This window comes from Scyliorhinus torazame, chromosome 10 (assembly GCF_047496885.1).
Source record: "Scyliorhinus torazame isolate Kashiwa2021f chromosome 10, sScyTor2.1, whole genome shotgun sequence".
NCBI lineage: Eukaryota > Metazoa > Chordata > Chondrichthyes > Carcharhiniformes > Scyliorhinidae > Scyliorhinus > Scyliorhinus torazame.
The window spans coordinates 145148744-145167540 of NC_092716.1; the positions used below are offsets into that span (position 1 = coordinate 145148744).

The window sequence follows — 18797 nt, forward strand, 5'->3', positions numbered from 1 at the left end:
GGTCCGTGAGGAGAGTGAATCTCCTGCCGGCCAGGTAATGCCTCCAATGTCGCACAGCTTCCACTATGGCTTGGGCTTCCTTTTCCACTGAGGAGTGGCGGATTTCTGAAGCGTGGAGGGTTCGGGAGAAAAAGGCCACGGGTCTGCCCGCTTGGTTAAGGGTGGCCGCTAGAGCTACGTCGGAGGCGTCACTCTCGACCTTGGAAGGGGAGGGACTCGTCGATGGCGCGCATCATGGCCTTTGCGATATCCGCTTTGATGCGGCTGAAGGCCTGGCAAGCCTCTGTCGACAGAGGGAAGATCGTGGTCTGTATTAGGGGGCGGGCCTTGTCTGCGTACTGGGGGACCCACTGGGCGTAATATGAAAATAACCCCAGGCAGCGTTTCAGGGCTTTTGAGCAGTGCGGGAGGGGAAATTCCATGTGGGCGCGCATACGTTCGGGGTCCCATTGCGCACTACGTAGCCCAGGATGGCTAGCCGGTTGGTGCTAAAAACGCACTTGTCCTCGTTGTACGTGAGGTTCAAGGCTTTAGCGGTCTGGAGGAATTTTTGGAGGTTGGCGTCGTGGTCCTGCTGATCGTGGCCGCAGATGGTTACATTGTCGAGATACGGGAACGTGGCCTGCAACCCGTGTTGATCAACCATTCGGTCCATCTCTCGTTGGAAGACCGAGACCCCGTTTGTGACGCCAAATGGGACCCTTAGGAAATGGTATAATCGCCCGTCTGCCTCGAAGGCTGTGTACTTGCGGTCACTTGGGCGAATGGGGAGCTGATGGTAGGCGGACTTGAGGTCCACGGTGGAGAAGACTTTATATTGGGCAATCCGATTGACCATGTCGGATATGCGGGGGAGAGGGTACGCGTCGAGTTGTGTGTACCTGTTGATGATCTGGCTATTGTCTATGACCATCCTTTGTTTCTCCCCTGTCTTTACTACTACCACCTGTGCTCTCCAGGGACTATTGCTGGCCTGGATTATGCCTTCCTTTAGTAGCCGCTGGACTTCGGACCGAATGAAGGTCCGGTCCTGGGCGCTGTACCGTCTGCTCCTAGTGGCGACGGGTTTGCAATCCGGGGTGAGGTTTGCAAACAAGGACGGGGGTTGCACCTTGAGGGTTGCGAGGCCTCAGATAGTGAGTGGGGGTATTGGGCCGCCGAATTTGAAGGTAAGGCTCTGTAGATTGCACTGGAAGTCTAATCCCAGTAATGTGGGGGCGCAGAGTTGGGGAAGGACGGAGAGCCTGTAGTTTTTGGACTCCCTCCCCTGCACCGTTAGGGTAACTATGCAGAAGCCTTTGATCTGTACGGAGTGGGATCCTGCAGCTAGGGAAATCTTTTGTGTGCTGGGATGGGTGGTCAAAGAACAGCGTCTTACCGTATCGGGGTGGACAAAGCTCTCCGTGCTCCCGGAGTCGACTAGGCATGTTGTCTCGTGCCCGTTTATCAGCACCGTTGTCGTCGTCGTCTGGAGTGTCCGGGCCGAGCTTGGTCCAGCGTTATTGAAGCGAGACGTGGTTGTAGTAGTTGAGCGTCTTCTTCAAACCCCGTGGAGCCGTCGACACTGGGGTCCGCTGTTGCCGTCCAAGATGGCGTCGGGGTTGAACAAAATGGCTGCCCCCATGCATCGCACATGGCTGGGGGGGTCACAAGATGGCGGCGGGGTGGACAAAACAGCCACCCCCATGCGTCGTACAGGTCTGGGGTGGTCCAAGATGGTGGCACCCTTCCTCCCCTCGTGGTGGCCGGGACCCGAAATGGCTGCGCCTGCGGGTCACACATGGGGCGCTGGGGGGGTTGGGGAGCGTTAGGAACGCGCGGGGCTCCCTCATCTCTGGGGACAGCGGTGGTCGGGACCCAAATTGGTAGCGCCGGCGGGTCATACGTGGGGCGCGGAGGGGGGGTTTGGGGGGGGCGTTAGAGCCGCCCAGAACTCCCTCTTCTCCGGGGAGAGCGGTGGTCGGGACCCAAAGTGGTAGCGCCGGCGGGTCATACATGGGGCGCGGGGGGGGGGGGGGGGGTTGGGGAGCGTAAGCGGTGTGCAGGTGTGCAGGGCTCCCTGTTCTCCCGGGACCGCGGTGGTCGGGACCCAGAGTGGCTGCGCCTGCGGGTCGTACCTGGGGCGCAGGGGGGGTTGGGAGCGTAAGCGGCGTGCAGGGCTCCCTGTTCTCCCGGGACAGCGGCGACCTCGCGGGACCGGCACACAACCGCGAAATGGCCCTTTTTCCCGCAGCTCTTGCAGATCGCTGCGCGGGCCGGGCAGCGCTGCCGGGGGTGTTTCGCCTGGCCGCAGAAATAGCAGCGGGCGCCCCCGGTGCGACTTGGTGTTTGGACCGCGCAAGCCTGTGGGGTGTCCGGGGGGGTGGGGGGGTGGTGGGTTTGTCGCGACGGGTACGTACGGAGCCCAATGGGCTGCCGCGCGGTCGGGGCCGTAGGCGCGGGTATTTCGCGCGGCCATGTCTAGGGAGGCTGCTAGGGCCCGTGCCTCTGAGAGTCCTAGCGACTCTTTTTCTAGAAGTCTTTGGCGGATTTGGGAGGAGTTCATACCTGCCACAAAAGCATCGCGCATTAACATGTCCGTGTGTTCATTTGCGTTCACCGACGGGCAGCTGCAGGCTCGTCCCAAAATTAGTAGCGCGGCGTAGAATTCATCTATCGATTCTCCGGGACTTTGCCGTCTCGTTGCGAGTTGATAGCGAGCGTAGATCTGGTTTACTGGGCGGACTGAGGTAGGCCTCAAAACAAGTCTGCCAGTGCTGAAAGCTGCTGCCGCGTTCACTGCGTGGGGGCTGATCCTCAGGCATTCCGGGATGATCCTGAGCTCCATAGTCCTTTTTAGTCACGCTTAATAAATTGTAGCGCACAAAGACTCCGAGAGACGAATAGAGTGAAGTCGATGAGGCTTTATTAAGCGTGACTGTTTCCCCCACAGTTCGGTAGTAGACTGCCTGCGGGGGAGGACTCCAGGTACTTATACTCCGCCTTCAGGGCGGAGCTAGAGGTCAACGTCCAACCAGGACCCGGGATCTGTCAGCCAATGACATCATGGCTTCACAGTCCCACATGACCCCTAATGCATACTACCACACATAGTTATTCTGCAGTTCGTGTTTTTTCCAACCCCTACAGGGTAACTGTCTGGGTAAAACTGGCAGGACCATTTAAAGTTAGCAATTTAAACCCCTTCTGTTGGATAGTTGTTATGACACGCTGGGCGAGTGCGCGGTCAATACCAGCCCCACAGACCCCGGAGTCCCAACCTAAGTGAGTTAACCAATAATTTGTAAATATTCCTGAGATCTTTGACTCTCGACTGCTCTAATGACTTACAGGCACCAGGGGCCGGATTCTCCGTTCTGGAGACTAAGTTCCCACGCTGGTGTGAAAACGGTGGTGTTTTACGTCAGGAAAACCAGCGCAAAACGGCCACCGATTCCCTGTTTTGGGGAGGGCTAGCAGCTAGGCAGCGTAGAGCACCCATCTCTAGCTGCCGATACGGCCTGGAGAATCACCTGGTCGATGGCCGAGCATGCCCGAGGCGATGGCCTGCAGTGGCCGCACCGTGCTTCATGGCGGTTGCCGCTCGTGGAACCCGGCCCGCAAAAAATAGTCCTCCCCTTCGGCTGGCTCGTGACCCCCGGACCGCCCCACCACAGTGCTCCCAGCCCCAAATAATGTCCCCCCTACCCGCGGATCGGCCCTCCCCCGACTGTGGCGGCGCTGGACTGAGTTCGCAGCCGCCACACTGAGTTCCCGACGGGTGAGATCTACGCCGTTGGGAACTTGGCCGGTCAGGGACGGAGTATCACAGGGCGGGCCTCAGCCAACGTTTGGAGGCCGGGGATAAGGAGCGCGGCATAATCTCCGAGTACGCCGCTTTTCAGGGGGCGAGCATCGCCACCCCATCGTCGAACGCGATTTCGGCATCGGGGATCGGAGAATCCAGCCCTAGATTTGTAAGTAAAACATTTAAAAAACTGTTTATTTATAACAGAAGGGGTAAACATCGAATGGAAACAATAGAACAATGGTTTACTCATCTAACCATTCTCAAAACCCATTCCACCCTCCTCCCAGGCAACACAAGACAGACACACGGTGGGCAGGAAGGAAAGGATGACATCACGAGCTATGCCACAGAGCACACTGCATCAAGGGGTGTTCCTGGGCCAGTCCAATTAGCACCTTACAGAGGTTGGGGGGGGGTTCAGTTCAAAACTAAGGGCGCAATTCTCCGGAAAGATTTCCAAATGTTGTAGCAAGAGGGAATTGCCACGAGCTTCCCGCTGTTCGGCCCAGTGAGGCCGGCAATGCTATTCAATGTTAATTGGTCCAATTAACAAGGTCTCACAGACTTTTCGCTGCATATGATGGCTCACCAGCTGATTCGTTTGGACAGTGGTCGCCAGCCCCCCACTAACAAATTCGAGCAGCACTTCAGCAGCTATTGCTCGGCCATCCCCAGCCAGCTCGCAACAATAGCGACTAGCCCCAAGATTCGGGGATGCTGACCTGGGGAGGCTCCAGGATGCGGTGGAGGTCAGGAGGGATGTCCTGTTACCCCGAGGGTCCCGGAGGGTGAGCCACAAGACAGCCAGTACTGGCTGGTGCGGGGTGGCTGCAGCAGTCAGCTCGGGCAGTGTGATCAGGAGGATTGATCTTCAGTGCTGGAAGAAAGTCAAAGACCTACACCAGGCAGCATGAGTGTGCAGACATCAATGCCCCCCCGAGGCCACTCCCGTCCCTCACTGGGGCATCCACCCACCCCCCTCCTCTTTCAACTCTCCCAACTCTTCATCCACCCCCTTCTCCCTTCTACCTCCCCAACCCCTCCTTCACACACACCCCTCATCCACCACTGTGAACCACACGTGTGGCTAACGATGCCCTCTCTGAGTCTCCTCAGGAAAGCTCTCCCACAATCGGCGGGAGAGGACCCAGACTGGCGGTGTAGTGCCGGACATCAGAATCCTCACCTCCTTCGAGGAGCAGGCCCTGGAGGTGACCAGTTTGGCTGAGGACAGCGTGATTACCAACACACAGGCTGGCTGACGCTGCAAAGGCAAGGAACCACTGGGCTCCACTCGGAGGACCTGTCAAACATGAGTACTGATTGCCTTACTGACTGACCCATCCCTCTCACTGACCGCATGTCCATTCTCCCACAGGTCCTCCAGCCGACGGTGCCGGCACCTCCCAGGTGGCCCGTTTCCTGACTCGAGGAGAACACCTTGGAGGGGAGCTCTGAGTATGCAACAGTTATAGTCACGGCACAGCCGTCATCTCCACCCTCCACCAATGCAGATACACACACCTCAGTGGGAAATGTTAGTGGTGGGGCACAATCTGGTGAGCACCGCACTGCTGACGATGCACATGGTGGAGGCAGGAACTCCCAGGCGACACAGCAGTTGGAGGGCTGCTGGATCCCAGCCTAATGCTGAGCCTCTGGAAGTGGGTTGCCCGGAGTTGATGGAAACGATAGGGAGCAGCCGGGACATTCAGAGGGAGATGTCAACGTCCTCCAGCAGATCCATAGCCACTTGGAGGAGTCCCAGAGAAAGCGAGGTGGCGCTGGTAATGCGTGGCACCGAGGTCAACACTGCTAGGGTGCCGACCGCAGTGGAGAGCCTGGCGCACAACGTCAGCGCCATTAGTGAAGGTGTCCAAGGTGTCGCCCAGTCGGTGACGGACATGGCTGAGGATCTCAACAAAATGTCTGCTCCGCTGGGGGATGTCACTCAATACCAGGCTGACTTTGATGAGGTTCTGCGGGACATGTCCCACTCTCAGATAGGCATGGCCCAGGCACTGAGGAGCATCGTTGAGAGCGTCGGCACCATGGTGCAGATGTTGGGGAACTGCCAGGGCTGGCAGAGCCACATGATGCAGAGACAGCCAGGACTCGAACCGGCTGCCCCTCCACCCTAAGGAGAACCCCAGTGGGCACTGACCGGGAGGACGGGGCACTGAGTGCAAACCCGGATCATCCTATGGCTCTCCCGAGTTCCACCACTCTGATGAGTCCGCATCTCGGGGTCAGCACACGGGACTTGGCGACATGGCTGTGCATGTGCCGCCCACAGTGAGCTGGTTCCCTACGGCCCCAGAGCCCCCAGAGGAGCCCGCAAGGGGCATCGAGAGCCACATGATGAGGCCTCCACCCTGCTCCACCTCAGATGTGGATCCTGGAGACACACCTCGACGCAGCGGTAGAACTAGGAGGGCCAGGAATGTTGAGGATCACTGAGGGCACGGGGGATATGGGAGGGGGGGGGGGTGGAAGTGGGGGTGGTAGGTAGGGCGCAAGGGGGTTTAGGAGGGTGGCACCATTGGGGGTGGGGTATTGTACAGTACATTAAAATTATTTTTGCACAACCATTATGATGACTCTGTCACTTTCTTCCGCAATGCGGGCTGAACCCGTCTTTCCAGGCATCCCTCCCCCACCCTTCCCCATGGCGCTCACCCACACTCTGGCCGTGGACATGTACCCAGAGCTGTTTCCCATCCCCTGGGTTTTCAGATGTTGCGTTTGTGGTGTTGCCTCCCTCAGTGTTAAGGACAGTGTCCAGGCACCAAGGTTTTATTGGGATGCTAGACAATGATTCCCTCATGCTACATGGCCCGCCTGCTCACGGAAATCCACTTGGCATCTGTGAAGTGCTCACTTATCCACGGTTACCAATTCCCTATCAGCAATAGCCTTCAGCTGTGCAGACAGAGGCCTCAGCAGTCGGTGGGGGTTACGGGTGGTCATCCAGGGGAACGGGCAGGGACAGGATTCGTCGTCGGAAAGGGAACACGTGGTCCAGGGTTGGCATGGTGGTGCTGCGAGCAGTTTCGCCCTGGCTGCCACCCCAACCCCCCAAATGGTGACCCACCCCTGCGGAAGGTCCCCCACTCCCAGCTGAGGGCCCCCCACCCCCCGCTGAGCACTGGAGTGGTAAGCCCAGCAACACCGGGCTCTTTGCCTGTGAGCCAAGATGACGACTCACCTCCTCAGCTCCCCACAGAAGCCCTTCCACTAGGTTCACGTTTTTCAAAAGGACTTTTCAAATTGACGCCAGCGTGAGCAATCGCTGGGGAGGCCGCTGAATGACAGTCGGCTGTTGAATATGGGGTAGTTCACGTTAATTGTATAGAAATGGGCCTTAAGTGATGATAATTGGTTTCTCGCCATGCTACGGCGAGGTCCTGATTTCACCTACAGGAGTGGGCCGCTGGCATCGTAAACTATTAGACACCTGCCGCAAATCTCGTTTTTGGCCTCTCCCGCTCTTCACAGGCCTCTTTACTCTTGAGCGAGAGTGCAACGAGGCCGGAGAATTGCGTCTCAAAAGTTTTAAAAACAGACAGCAGGACAGGCATTAAAAGGAAACCAGGCTCAGACAAGGATTTAAAAGAGGTTCCTTACAGGTTCGCAACCCAGCACAATTGTCCAGAGGAAGTTAGCACTTCTGGGCAATTGCCAGATAAACCCTTACGTGGGAATTTCCTTGAGGGATTCCACAGCGCATCATTGGGGTATCCCCAAAAATGTGACACTGGGGAACCAGGAGATTATGGGCCAGTATCATTTGGAGACAGTCCTGCCATAGCTTCCCTTCACACTCGATAATCTGTCCCTGGTGCCACGGCGTCATGCCAGCATGGTTTACGACTGCTTTTCAAAAATGGGAACTTGGTGACCTCACTTCCAGAGGGGAGTTCTGAGGTGAGGCCACAGATCACCACCAGCCACCAGGAACTCCAAGGGAGTATAAGACAACGGACATGCAGTGGGGATCCACCAGTGGGGTGGGGTGGAGGACATCATAGGTCCAGGGGGTTCGTGGATCCAGGTCAGTCAGTGACGGGGTGGGGATGCTTATCCACTTGGGCCATAGAGGCCATGCATCGTGACATTGAGGCTGAATGGGGGTGGGCGAGGCAGCTAGGCAAAGGGTCACTGTGGCTGAACAGGAGGGAGGATGAAAGGCACAAAACAGAAGAACGGGTGGGGGATGGGGCAGGAAGTGGGTGCCGGGCATTGGCCTTGGCCTATCTCATAGAAGGGGGAATGGTTTTGGCCCCCAAGAATAGGATTCTGAGAGGAGACAATTGGGGGGGGGGGGGGGGGGGCAGAAATCCACTTTTAAAGCTCACCAACCCTGAAAATATGGCCTGCAAGGCCTCTACCTTCTGGAAGCGCCCTGCCACTGACTTGGGAAGCATGGGTTACTGGGTGAGTAGTGTGTAGTAGACAAGTCTTGTAAGTTCCACTATTTTGGCGAGGGGGAGGCAGTGGTCTGCCGGTAATTTAATGATGAAGCACGTGATCGAAAATATTGAGCTCTACATCAACAATCTCACTCAATCCTGCCAGATTACTGACCCACTAGTCTATTTACATTCCTTAGCTTTGATGGACGAGCCAAGTATGCCCAAAACTCTGCACTGACGTGTGTTTGTGGTACTGCTTAGCAGTGACCAGTTGACACTTTGCTCGCTGTATTGTAAGCCTCTAGTGTCAATCTTGAGGCTTGCCTTCAGGATTGGTGAGAGATTGAGCAGATATATACTATCCCTGACAAGGGAAAAAGGCCTCAAAGCTCGGCAGGTCACCCTCCTCCAACAGACATTGCTGCAGTGACGGTTCACAACTGAATCCCCTCCCCCTCCATCGGCTGACAGTGTTGCATGAATGGCCTCACAGGTTAAGTATGGGGTGGGTCCATGTGCCTTTCATGAGAGCTCAGGGCACAGGAAGGTCTCCGAGACTGATCGCAATAGATCAGGGGGAGTGGGAAGAGGGTCCTGCAAGGATCATTATTTTTAGAGATTTTCTTTCTCAATGAAATATATCTTTGTTCAGAATGATGAAATATCTCCCTAACTGTCCGTCAGTACTTTTTTACTAACTTACCTTTTAATTCATTTGACCTCCTTGAGGCAGGATGGTGGCACAGTGGTTAGCACTGCTGCTCCAGGGACCTGGGTTCAATTCCAGCCTTGGGTGACTGTCTGTGTGGAGGTTGTACTTTCTCCCCATGTCTGCGCGGGTTTCCTCCGCATGCTCCGGTTTCCTTCCACAGCCCAAAGATGTGTGGGTTAGGCGGATTGAACATGTTAAATTGCCCTTTAGTGTCTAAAGATATGCAGCTTAAGTGGGGTTATGGGGTTAAAGGGCTAGGGCAGGGGAGTGGGCCGAGGTGGGGTGCTCTTTCAGAGAGTCGGTGCAGACTCGATGGGCCAAATGGCCTCCTTCTGCACTGTAGGAATTCTATGGAAATGAGATCATGCCTTTGTAACTGTCTTCATTTAAGTTTAATACACTACTCTCAGACTCACGTTTTTTCCACCCCCAAACTGAATATGGAAACTGTTGTGTTTTGATCACTCTTTCCTGGAGGACCCTTTGCTATAAGGACATAATTAATCCTATTTCATTACACATTACCAGATCTACGAAGGTCCCTGGTTGATCCCACAACTTGTTTACTCTAAGAAACTGTCTAGAATATATTCTATGAACTGATCCCCAAGGCTACCTTTGTCAATTTCATTTCCCAGAACTATTGCAGTACTTTTCTTACAATCCCTCATTATGAATTGATTTACACTTGGTATATAGTGTGGCCATTGTTGGAGGATCAATTGATTACCTTCTCCAGTGATTTATTTCCCTTATTTATTATCTCCACCCAAACTGATTCGGCATCTTGAGCTTCAGGGCCAAGTTCATCTCTTGCTACTGTACAAATCTCACCCTTTATCAACAGAGGTTCCTTGTCCTTTCTGCCTATTCGCTGAAAACATCAAGCAACCCAGGAACATTCAGCTGTCAGTCTTGCAACCACCTCGGTAACGTTTATCCGATCATGCCAATTTGGTAGTATTTATGGAATCAATGATTCTATCATGTTAGGAATTCTGCATGCATTCAGATGAAGTGTCTTTAATTTTGTCTTTTACTTGAAGTATTTTTATTCCAATTTTCAACATTTTACAATAACAAAAACATATGCAACATATGAAACCCCCTACACAAGAATACCCCCTCCCTCCCCTTGTCGGTCGATGGTAACCAGCTCCCCAAAATGCAAAATGAACAAACCCCAACTCTTGTGGAACCCATCACTGCCAACTCCCCCCCCCCCCCCACCCGCTCCCTCCCCCCCCCCCCCCCCCCGCCCCCCGGCCCCCCACCACCCTCCACGGGGAAATGTCATCTTCACCAGCACTAAGAACTCCATTAGGTCCCCCAACCATGACAAGGCACAGGATGGAGAAGGTAACCTCCACTCCAACAGAACCCGCCTGTGAGCAATCAATGAGGCGAAGGCTAAAATATCTGCCCCGGCACCCATCTGCAACTCTGGGAGGTCCGGCATCCCGAATATGGCGTCCAGGGGAGTAGGCTCCACATCGACATGTAAGACCATCAACATGATGCTAAAAACTGACCTCCAAAACCTTTCCAGATTCGGGCAAGACCTGAACATATGTGCATGGTTAGCAGGACCCCTCCCACACTACGCACAGATGTCCTTGTAGTGATCTCTGTATGTGTATATACATAAAGGGTTAATGTGTAGTCAGTACAGGCAGATGAACACTAGAGGGCAACACTAACAGGGGGTATAAATACAAGCTCAATCTGTTTTCCCGCTCACTTTGGGTGTGTTGTGACGAGAGAACAGAAGTGTAGAGTTAGCTCAGAGTGCAAGTGTAATATTCATATTTTAATCTAATTCTATCTGTTTAATTTAATAGCTAGTGAAAGTATTAAAGAATCAAACTCACAAGTTAAATAATTAGTTACTCAATAAATTATTTGTTATCACTGGACAACTTTGAAATTCATTATCATCAAAGTTAAGAACTTCTCGGCATAAACAAATGAGTAACACATAATATTTCAAGTAATATTACATGATACCAGGTAACTAGCTTTAAGAAAGATTACTAGTAAGATTAGACAAGAAACAGAGAAAATCCAGTACTGACTGTTGGAGCGGTTTCAAGACCTGTGTATTGAGTCAGCTTCCACGTGGGGTTAGTCCCTGTGGCTCAGTTCAGTACAGAGAGAAACAAAAACACCACAACCTGGACAAGATGGCTATTTAATCAAGCTTGTTACGTGTACACGGAGAACAGACTGGATATCAGCCAAGACCTGTTCTACCGAACAAAGAGCCGAGCACAGTAATTATACAACATTCAAAAATCAATAGCCCACCCCAGCTGAACACGATCCAATCCCTGAAGCTGCTTCTTTTAAACTTATCCAATAGAATTGCAAGCAGTGTTTAAACTTCACCCAATAGAGTCGCAAGCAGCGCATGATTGATCCTCATCCTGACAGCTGCTTACAATCCCAGTAGCTTGCTGACTGTCTGTAAGAAACAGAACAGAACCAGCACCCTGAATTGTTTCACAAAGACAAGATGTCAGAAGTAATGTCCTTTTGGTCAAGTGAGCTATCCTAAATCCCATTTGAGCACTTATTACTGCTATGTCCTAAAAATACATGTTTAATGGTTAATAATAATTACTCAGTCGTATAATTCATCTCAATCCTTAATAAAACAACTTATGTAAAACTACTCATGCTAACGATTCAGTTTTAAGAGACATCATCGCTGAACACCCCTTCAATCCCCCCTTTTGGCCCTTGGCTAGCCCAAGAATAGGCCATTAAAGAGACATACTGAATTTACTGGAGTCCGGCTGATGTGTGGAATATTCAACAGGTAGAGCTGCAACAGTTCCCCTTTAACTAGGGGGCGACAGTCTGTCTGCCATTTCCTAATGTGGCGTCTGAGGCAACAGAGCATAATAAAAAAGACAAACAATATAAACAGCCGCAAAAGTACAACAACGTGCAAAATAATACGTATCCATGGATGGATATTGGCATTCAGTCCCCAATTCCATATTGTAGAGAAAAAGAACAGATCCCCGGGAACCACTCAGCACGAATAGCTGGATTAATAGCTCTAACGAAGACCCTGGAATGGGGCAAGGGAAAGCTAATCAATGTGTACACTGACAGTCGGGACACTTCTGGCGTAGTTCATGCCTATATGACAGTTTGGAGTAGGCGAGGGTTTGTGACCTCCAGTAGAGGACACATACAGCATGAGAGTTTAATCAGTGACTTGATCCTGGCCGCCCGACAGCCCTTAGAAGTAGCTGTGATTAAGGTCTAGGCCCATCGGAGAAATGAGAATTATGCGCAGCAAGGTAACAGTTTGATCCGATCAGGCTGCAAGACCTATTAGAGCAGGAACAGGTGGGGATGTAGACTCCAGGAATAAGCAGCTGTGAAGGCCGCAGGCAATGCTGATATTGACGTAAGGCTGGTGCAAGAACAAGCACTAGTGGAGGAAAAGGGGGGACGGGGGAGAAATAACGGGAGACGGATAGGCCATGATGGAATATGGAGGAGAGAGGGAAAGATAATAGCTTCCGAGGCCGTGCAACAATCCCTGTGGGACATATGCCATGGACAAGCGCACACAGGGAGAGACAATATGATCAAACTATTAAGGGAATGTTGGTGGTGGAAGGGAATGGACAGGGATGTGGCCAAATTCTGCTAGCGATGCATACAGTGCACTCTGGTGGAACCACGCCGTCCTTGCAAGATAAATGGAAAGTCAGCCCCCGGCCCAAGGGACCAGGGGGAAATTTGCAACTAGATTTTACTGGGCCTTTGCCTCAGGTACAGGGTAGAACATACTGTTTGGTGATTGTAGATCAATTCACCCGGTGGGTGGAAGCATTCCCGTTAATGATGCCACTGCTAGTACCTTGACTTTGATATTGGCTAATGAAATAATACCAAGGTGGGGGGTGCCACTTCAACTGGATTCTGACCAAGGGGCCCATTTCACAGGGAAAGTCATGAGGGAGGCTTGTGGGTTTTTTGGCATCCAGCAATGATTCCACATCCCACACCATCCTCCAAGCTTGGGAATGGTAGAGTGGATGAACCAATCTTTGAAAATAGCCTAGCCAAAGCTATATTGCAGGAAGGGAATAATTGGGTACGGGCCCTGAATGCAAAATTGTTGCGACAAAGAGCCATTCCCGTCCGGGGAACGGGTCTAACCCCTTTTGAGTTAATGCCAGAAAGAGCAATGCACCTCCCGGAGGAGGTGATAACTGGAGGAGCGGAACTTGAGATAAGCAAAGGCACTGTACTCCAGTGCATGCAAGATCTGGTGAACCGCCTGCTTGCCCTTAAGGGTCAGGTAATTGCACAGCAACAACATAGAGATTGGACCAAACTGACTGGAAAGGATACCCCAGAACTACCGACAACAGGGGATAGGGTCATGGTCAAACTCATGACAGGCAAAAAAGGACCAGGGGTTTGATGGGAGGGACCCTATGCAGTAATCAGCGCTGGACAAATATGTGCCTTAATATACATGAAACCCGGTCCGCGGTGGCGGCACTGGACGCAGTTGAAATCATACCCTCATGAGTCATCCCATAGTCACAAGGATTGAGAGAACCCTCCGGTGGATCCAGGGAGTGGGGGGTAGCCATGGCATTGCCAGCTGCGGCACTTATAATGGGACTTATCTGGATTTGTAGATGGGTCACTAGAGTGGCTCAGGATATGGGACTAAGGCACAGAGAGGATGTATACGAGGTAGGAGTGGCGATGGTGTGAATGATATAATACTAATTGAGCACCGGAAGGTGTTTGTTTATTCCTACAGGATTCTGTTGCCAGCACACCTCTGGATCCTATCTCATCTCTGGTTGCAATCATCAATATCGACCACCTCGCCAGGGACGCGGAAGGAGCCGGACATTGCTGAAGTCAAGTCCAGTGATCGCATGTATACTAATGTCACGCGGGTGCGTCGGGATGCTGTTAATGTTATGAGAGATGCAAAGGGGTGGAGTGGTATAGGTTTTCATTCTGATGACAACTGTGGAAGACTTCGCAGCATTCGGATCCTCGACAACCAATCGACTAGATGGACCACGTTCAAGCTCCATGGCAACGAAAAACTACTGGTAATTTAAATTCAAACTGGAAACTGTTTAAGCAGCAGTTCTAAATTTATTTGGAAGCGCCTGATTTAAACACTGCCTCTGCACTACTACTGTCAATGGCAGGTCAGCAAGCTATTGAGATATATAACTTGTTTGTATTCTATGAAGGGGAGGACCAAAGCAAATTTAATGTGATAATCGCAAAGTTTTATGACCACTGCAAGATGCAAACTAATGAGATCTTGGAACATTTCAGATTTCATAAAAGGTTGCAAAAAAACGGCGAACCGATCACAAGCTTTGTCACCGACTTAAAGTTGCCAGCACAAACATGTAATTTCACTGATTTGGATGATTCACTAATAAGGGATCAAATTGTTTGTGGAAGTTGTGATGAAAGTTTGAGGGAAGTATGATTAAGACAAAATAATCTAACGCTTAAAATCACGATTGAAAAATGTGTTTCGTGTGAGCAAAGCAAGAATCAATATTTAGAGTTTATCACCGGGAAAAGTGCGCGGAAGTCCACCACAAGATTGAGACTGTAAAAATGGTGTTGCAGGCAGCAAAGAAGCACGTTCTGGATGGCAGCTATCTTGCACGTGCATACTCTAGCCTGGGACATGCGCAGTTCATACAAAAATGCGGGGGTCAAGAAAAGAAGTCTGCGCATGTGCGAACGTGCACCGTGCGTCAGAGAGACGATGTCATGATGTGCTACCGCTGTGGTAACACCCACTTAAAGGGGAAATGCCTTGCACAAGGGAAAAGATGTTTAAAATGCTCCAAACTCAATCACTTTGCCTCCAAATGCAAGTCAACAGTGATATATCATTCTCCAACACAGAAACAACAAAACATCAATGTTCGCAGCATTGATAAGACGGAGAATCACAAATCTAAGAAAGATTTTTCAGACGAAGCAGATTATTTTTCCTTGGGGAACAGTTTCTTCGTAGGAATCATAAACACAACATAGAAACTTCAAGCAACGACCAAGGCTCCTCAACAAATATGGACCTCAACAGTGCAAGTCAACAACTTCCCAATCCTGTTCAAGCTTGACACTGGGGCTTCAGAAAACTTAATGACAAGCAAAGATCTCGCATCAATTCCAGAGGAACACGAGATGACACCTGCTGCATGTAAGCTGAAAGACTACAATGGCAACCAGATTGCTTCAAGAGGATCGTGCCATTTGAAAGTAGTTAATAAGGTCAAGAAAGTACTACGGTTTGAGATCGTGGATGACCAGAAATCTTCGCTGTTAGGTGCCCAAGCCTGCAAGGACTTGCGGCTTGTCCAAAGAATTTTCATGAATACCAAAGACACATCAACACTGAACGATGACATCCAGAAACTGCTCAGTGAATACCCTGATGTATTTCGAGGTATGGATACTTTAACGTACCAATATAAAATTTTGCTCAAGTAAGATGCAAAACCCGTCATTCACCTGACGAATGTGATATAAAATAGTTACTTTAGAGATATTAGTTACTGTAATGTAGAGATAGGCCAGTCTGGTGAGTTCACAGACAAAGGATTTCAGACCGCATGTCAAAGCAAGGAGGAGGTGTGTCCACCAAAGGAGGAGAAAAGGATGCTGGGTAATAGGGGCCAGAGGAAGGGATTGGAAGTGAGCCAATCAGAATGTCTGACTAGGTCAGGAGGGGTATAGGATGACCTATGGGAATCGTGTATGTGAAACTTGATACCATTTGAATTGATTTGCAGAGATCCCTTTGTGTCTTTGTTCATTCGCTTTCCGGGGTGTAGGAGACTGGATGTGTCTTATGCCTCTGAGATGAATCAAGCTTGCAAGCCAAATAAAATAACTAATGCTGTACCTGCAAATCCATCTCGACTTTTATTGAGGCCAGACTGACGGATAAAGAAATTTGGGATTTGACAATTGGTGCCGAAAACCCGGGATTTCTCAAGACGGTTCTGACCAACTGCGAAATCAGAATTAGACTGATTATGAACAGGAGGATGGGGAAAAAGGGCCCACAATGTACAGCTGGAAAATGGCTGCGCATTGATTTTTCCCCTCTTCTTATCGTCTGATTAGTCTGGTCACTCGCGGTTGGTACGGAAAGATCGTCTCGACGAAATAAAAGGTCAGTCTGGGGATTAGAAATTTAATTGATGGGATTTCATATTGTTGATTCGGCTTGGGTTAGGTTTTGGGTTGATGGGACATCTAAAAGATGATTCAATTCCAAGTATAAGTGTTTTTATGGCTGATGTGACTTTAGTAGATGGAGGTTCAGTCAAGTATAAGTGTTTTTATGGCTGATGTTACTTCAGTAGTGAAGGTTCAGTCAAGTATAAGTGTTTTTAAATCTGAAGATGATTCAATTCCATGTGTGAGTGTTTTAAATCTATAGTTGATTAAGCTAAAAAATTGTACCCTTGGACTGTAGTGGCGAAGGACGCAGTTCTGAGGACTAGTTGAGATTGTGGGGAATGCTGCATCTTGGTTGAAGCAGAAGTCTCTCAAAGGGTTAACAGCAGCAGCCAAAGTTAAAGACGACAGACAGTGCTTCTCACTCAGGCCTTGAGATAACAGCAGCAGCCTGTAGTGTAATCGGATACCTTTCCTTTGAGTCAGTGAACTCCAGCAAAGTTACGTTTTGAATTAATTAAAGGAAACCAGTGGGTTTCTCCACCTCTTTGATAAAAGTTATTATTTTCGAAAGCAATTGATTGAAATTGCCAGAATCTTAAGTTTTACTGACTTGAAATAATGTTTATCTCATTTTATTTGTGAATTAATAGAAACTTAAAGAAGATCACTGACACCATTTTAAAAAGCGTAAATCTGGAGATGATAGTTGACTTTGCCAACATTTTTGTGAATGTAAGAAAAACTTGTTAAAAGAAAAATTGTTAAGATAAAGAATTAATTAAGTTGTAAATGTTATACAAGTTTGTGTCAAGCAAATCATAAATTTAGTTCTGAGTTGAGATCAGAGCTAAGCTTGTAAGTTGCAGTAATTCAATTTGAATTTTCAAACATTTTTAAGTTTTAAAAGAACACTGTTAGAACCTTTTCAATCGTTTTGCCAAGAAAAAAAAAATGCGCAAGTAGAGACAGGAAAGGCTCGGGTCAAACAAAAGATGAGCTACGTAGTTCAATGGCTGGCCTTGAATTGACAGAAAATGATTAATTCAATAATTTAAAAATGTCAGTAAAAGTTTTGACTGCACCTGTAGCATTGTCTGCACTAATTCCAGAACCACCAGAGTATAATAATTTATATCCAGTCACTGCTCCCCAGATTCCAATCACGCCAGTAACTCCAGCCCTTTTTGGTTGATAGTGTGGGTCTTGATTTACCATGTTCACGATCAGTAGAGAAAGAGGAGCTCTGTTCCGCAAGCCCAGTTAGCTCTAGGACCAGATCTCGGGCAGCGAGAGAAGGGCTTGATCCTAACCAGAAACAATTAAGCATACCACCTAAATCCCTCCAAACCAAGGTGAAACCGCAAATTTCGAGAACAAAGGGAGCTGCAACAGATGATTTTGAAGAGAAAGAACTCGCTCTAGTGACAGGGAGGGACGTCGAAGTCTTGGAAGAACCAGAGGAAATAGCTAGAGTGCCCCCTGGTGAGACTCGGAGACAGTTGCCGATTAGGAAGATACCAATCACCTGAATTATGCTAGCCACGCCGCACTTCAGCAAGCCCATGTGTTAGACGGCGATAGACGGACACAGATCCTGAATGCGTTGAATAGCACATTTCAAAAGCCCATAAACATTTCTGCTATCTTAGACCTAAAACCTAAGAAGACTGAAGAGCCAGAAGAATTTCTGGAGCGTTTTAATGAAATCTACCGTGGGCAGTCAGGCGACTTGCCATATCAAAATGGTCAGAATTCCCCTCAATATTGTGCTATGTTAATGCATTGCCTACCACCTTCTGTGGCTACTGCTGTGAAATGTAATAACATGAATTGGACAGAGAACGACCCTTCCCAGATGGCAAGGGCAGTCAGATTTTATTGGAAGGAGGGTGTAGGCCAGGAAGGAGGCTCAGTTACAAAGGTTAAGACTGAGTATGTAATGAAAAAGGATGATCTGCGACCCCAACAAGCGGCAGAAATGGTAGTTTACCAGCAGGAGCCCCAATATTGTGACTTTGGGTGGGTGGATCAGCGAGGGGGAGGATATCAAACCCACCCAAAGGGACCCTCAGCTCCTTTTTATGGCCCACCGTATGCACCAACAGCTTTACAACCGCCGCCCCCTCTGAGGGGCCATTGGTCTACTGGGAGAAGAGGACGGGGCAGATATAGAGGGAGCAATGCATGTTTTAACTGCGGCCGTGCAGATCACTGGCAACAGGAATGCCCCTTTAAAAGACAGGCAGCAGAAGGAGATTATCCGACCCAAAGGAGGGGGTACCCACCAAGGGGAGGACAGACGAGATACACTGACTTCTCCCAGGCAAACCCTTTCCCAACACAGGATTGACTAGCTAATTTAGCCATAAGGACTCTCCAATCGGACAGTGAACCTATTATCTCTCTGCAGATAGGAGATTAACATCACTCATTTGTAATCGACACTGGAGCAGCCATGTCTTCTGTGCAATCAGAACTTCGACTACCATTATCCGACCACACGCAGCAATTGTCGGGGTTCCAAGGACAGGTGTGTGAGTATCCTATTTCTGAACCTGTGACAGTCACTTACGAGAATAAGTCTGCAGATCATCAGTTTGTAGTGACTACTGGATTGGACTGTAATTTGTTGGCCTGAGATTTACTGTGTATCTTCCAG

At 50.0% G+C, this 18797-nt stretch overlaps 1 protein-coding gene across 1 annotated transcript in view; it reads right to left on the bottom strand.

The window, feature by feature from the left end:
- The window catches only part of LOC140430266 (low choriolytic enzyme-like), a 183240-nt gene that overhangs the window by 137311 nt on the left and 27132 nt on the right, over positions 1–18797 (bottom strand). The gene's annotated exons all lie outside the window — the stretch shown is intronic.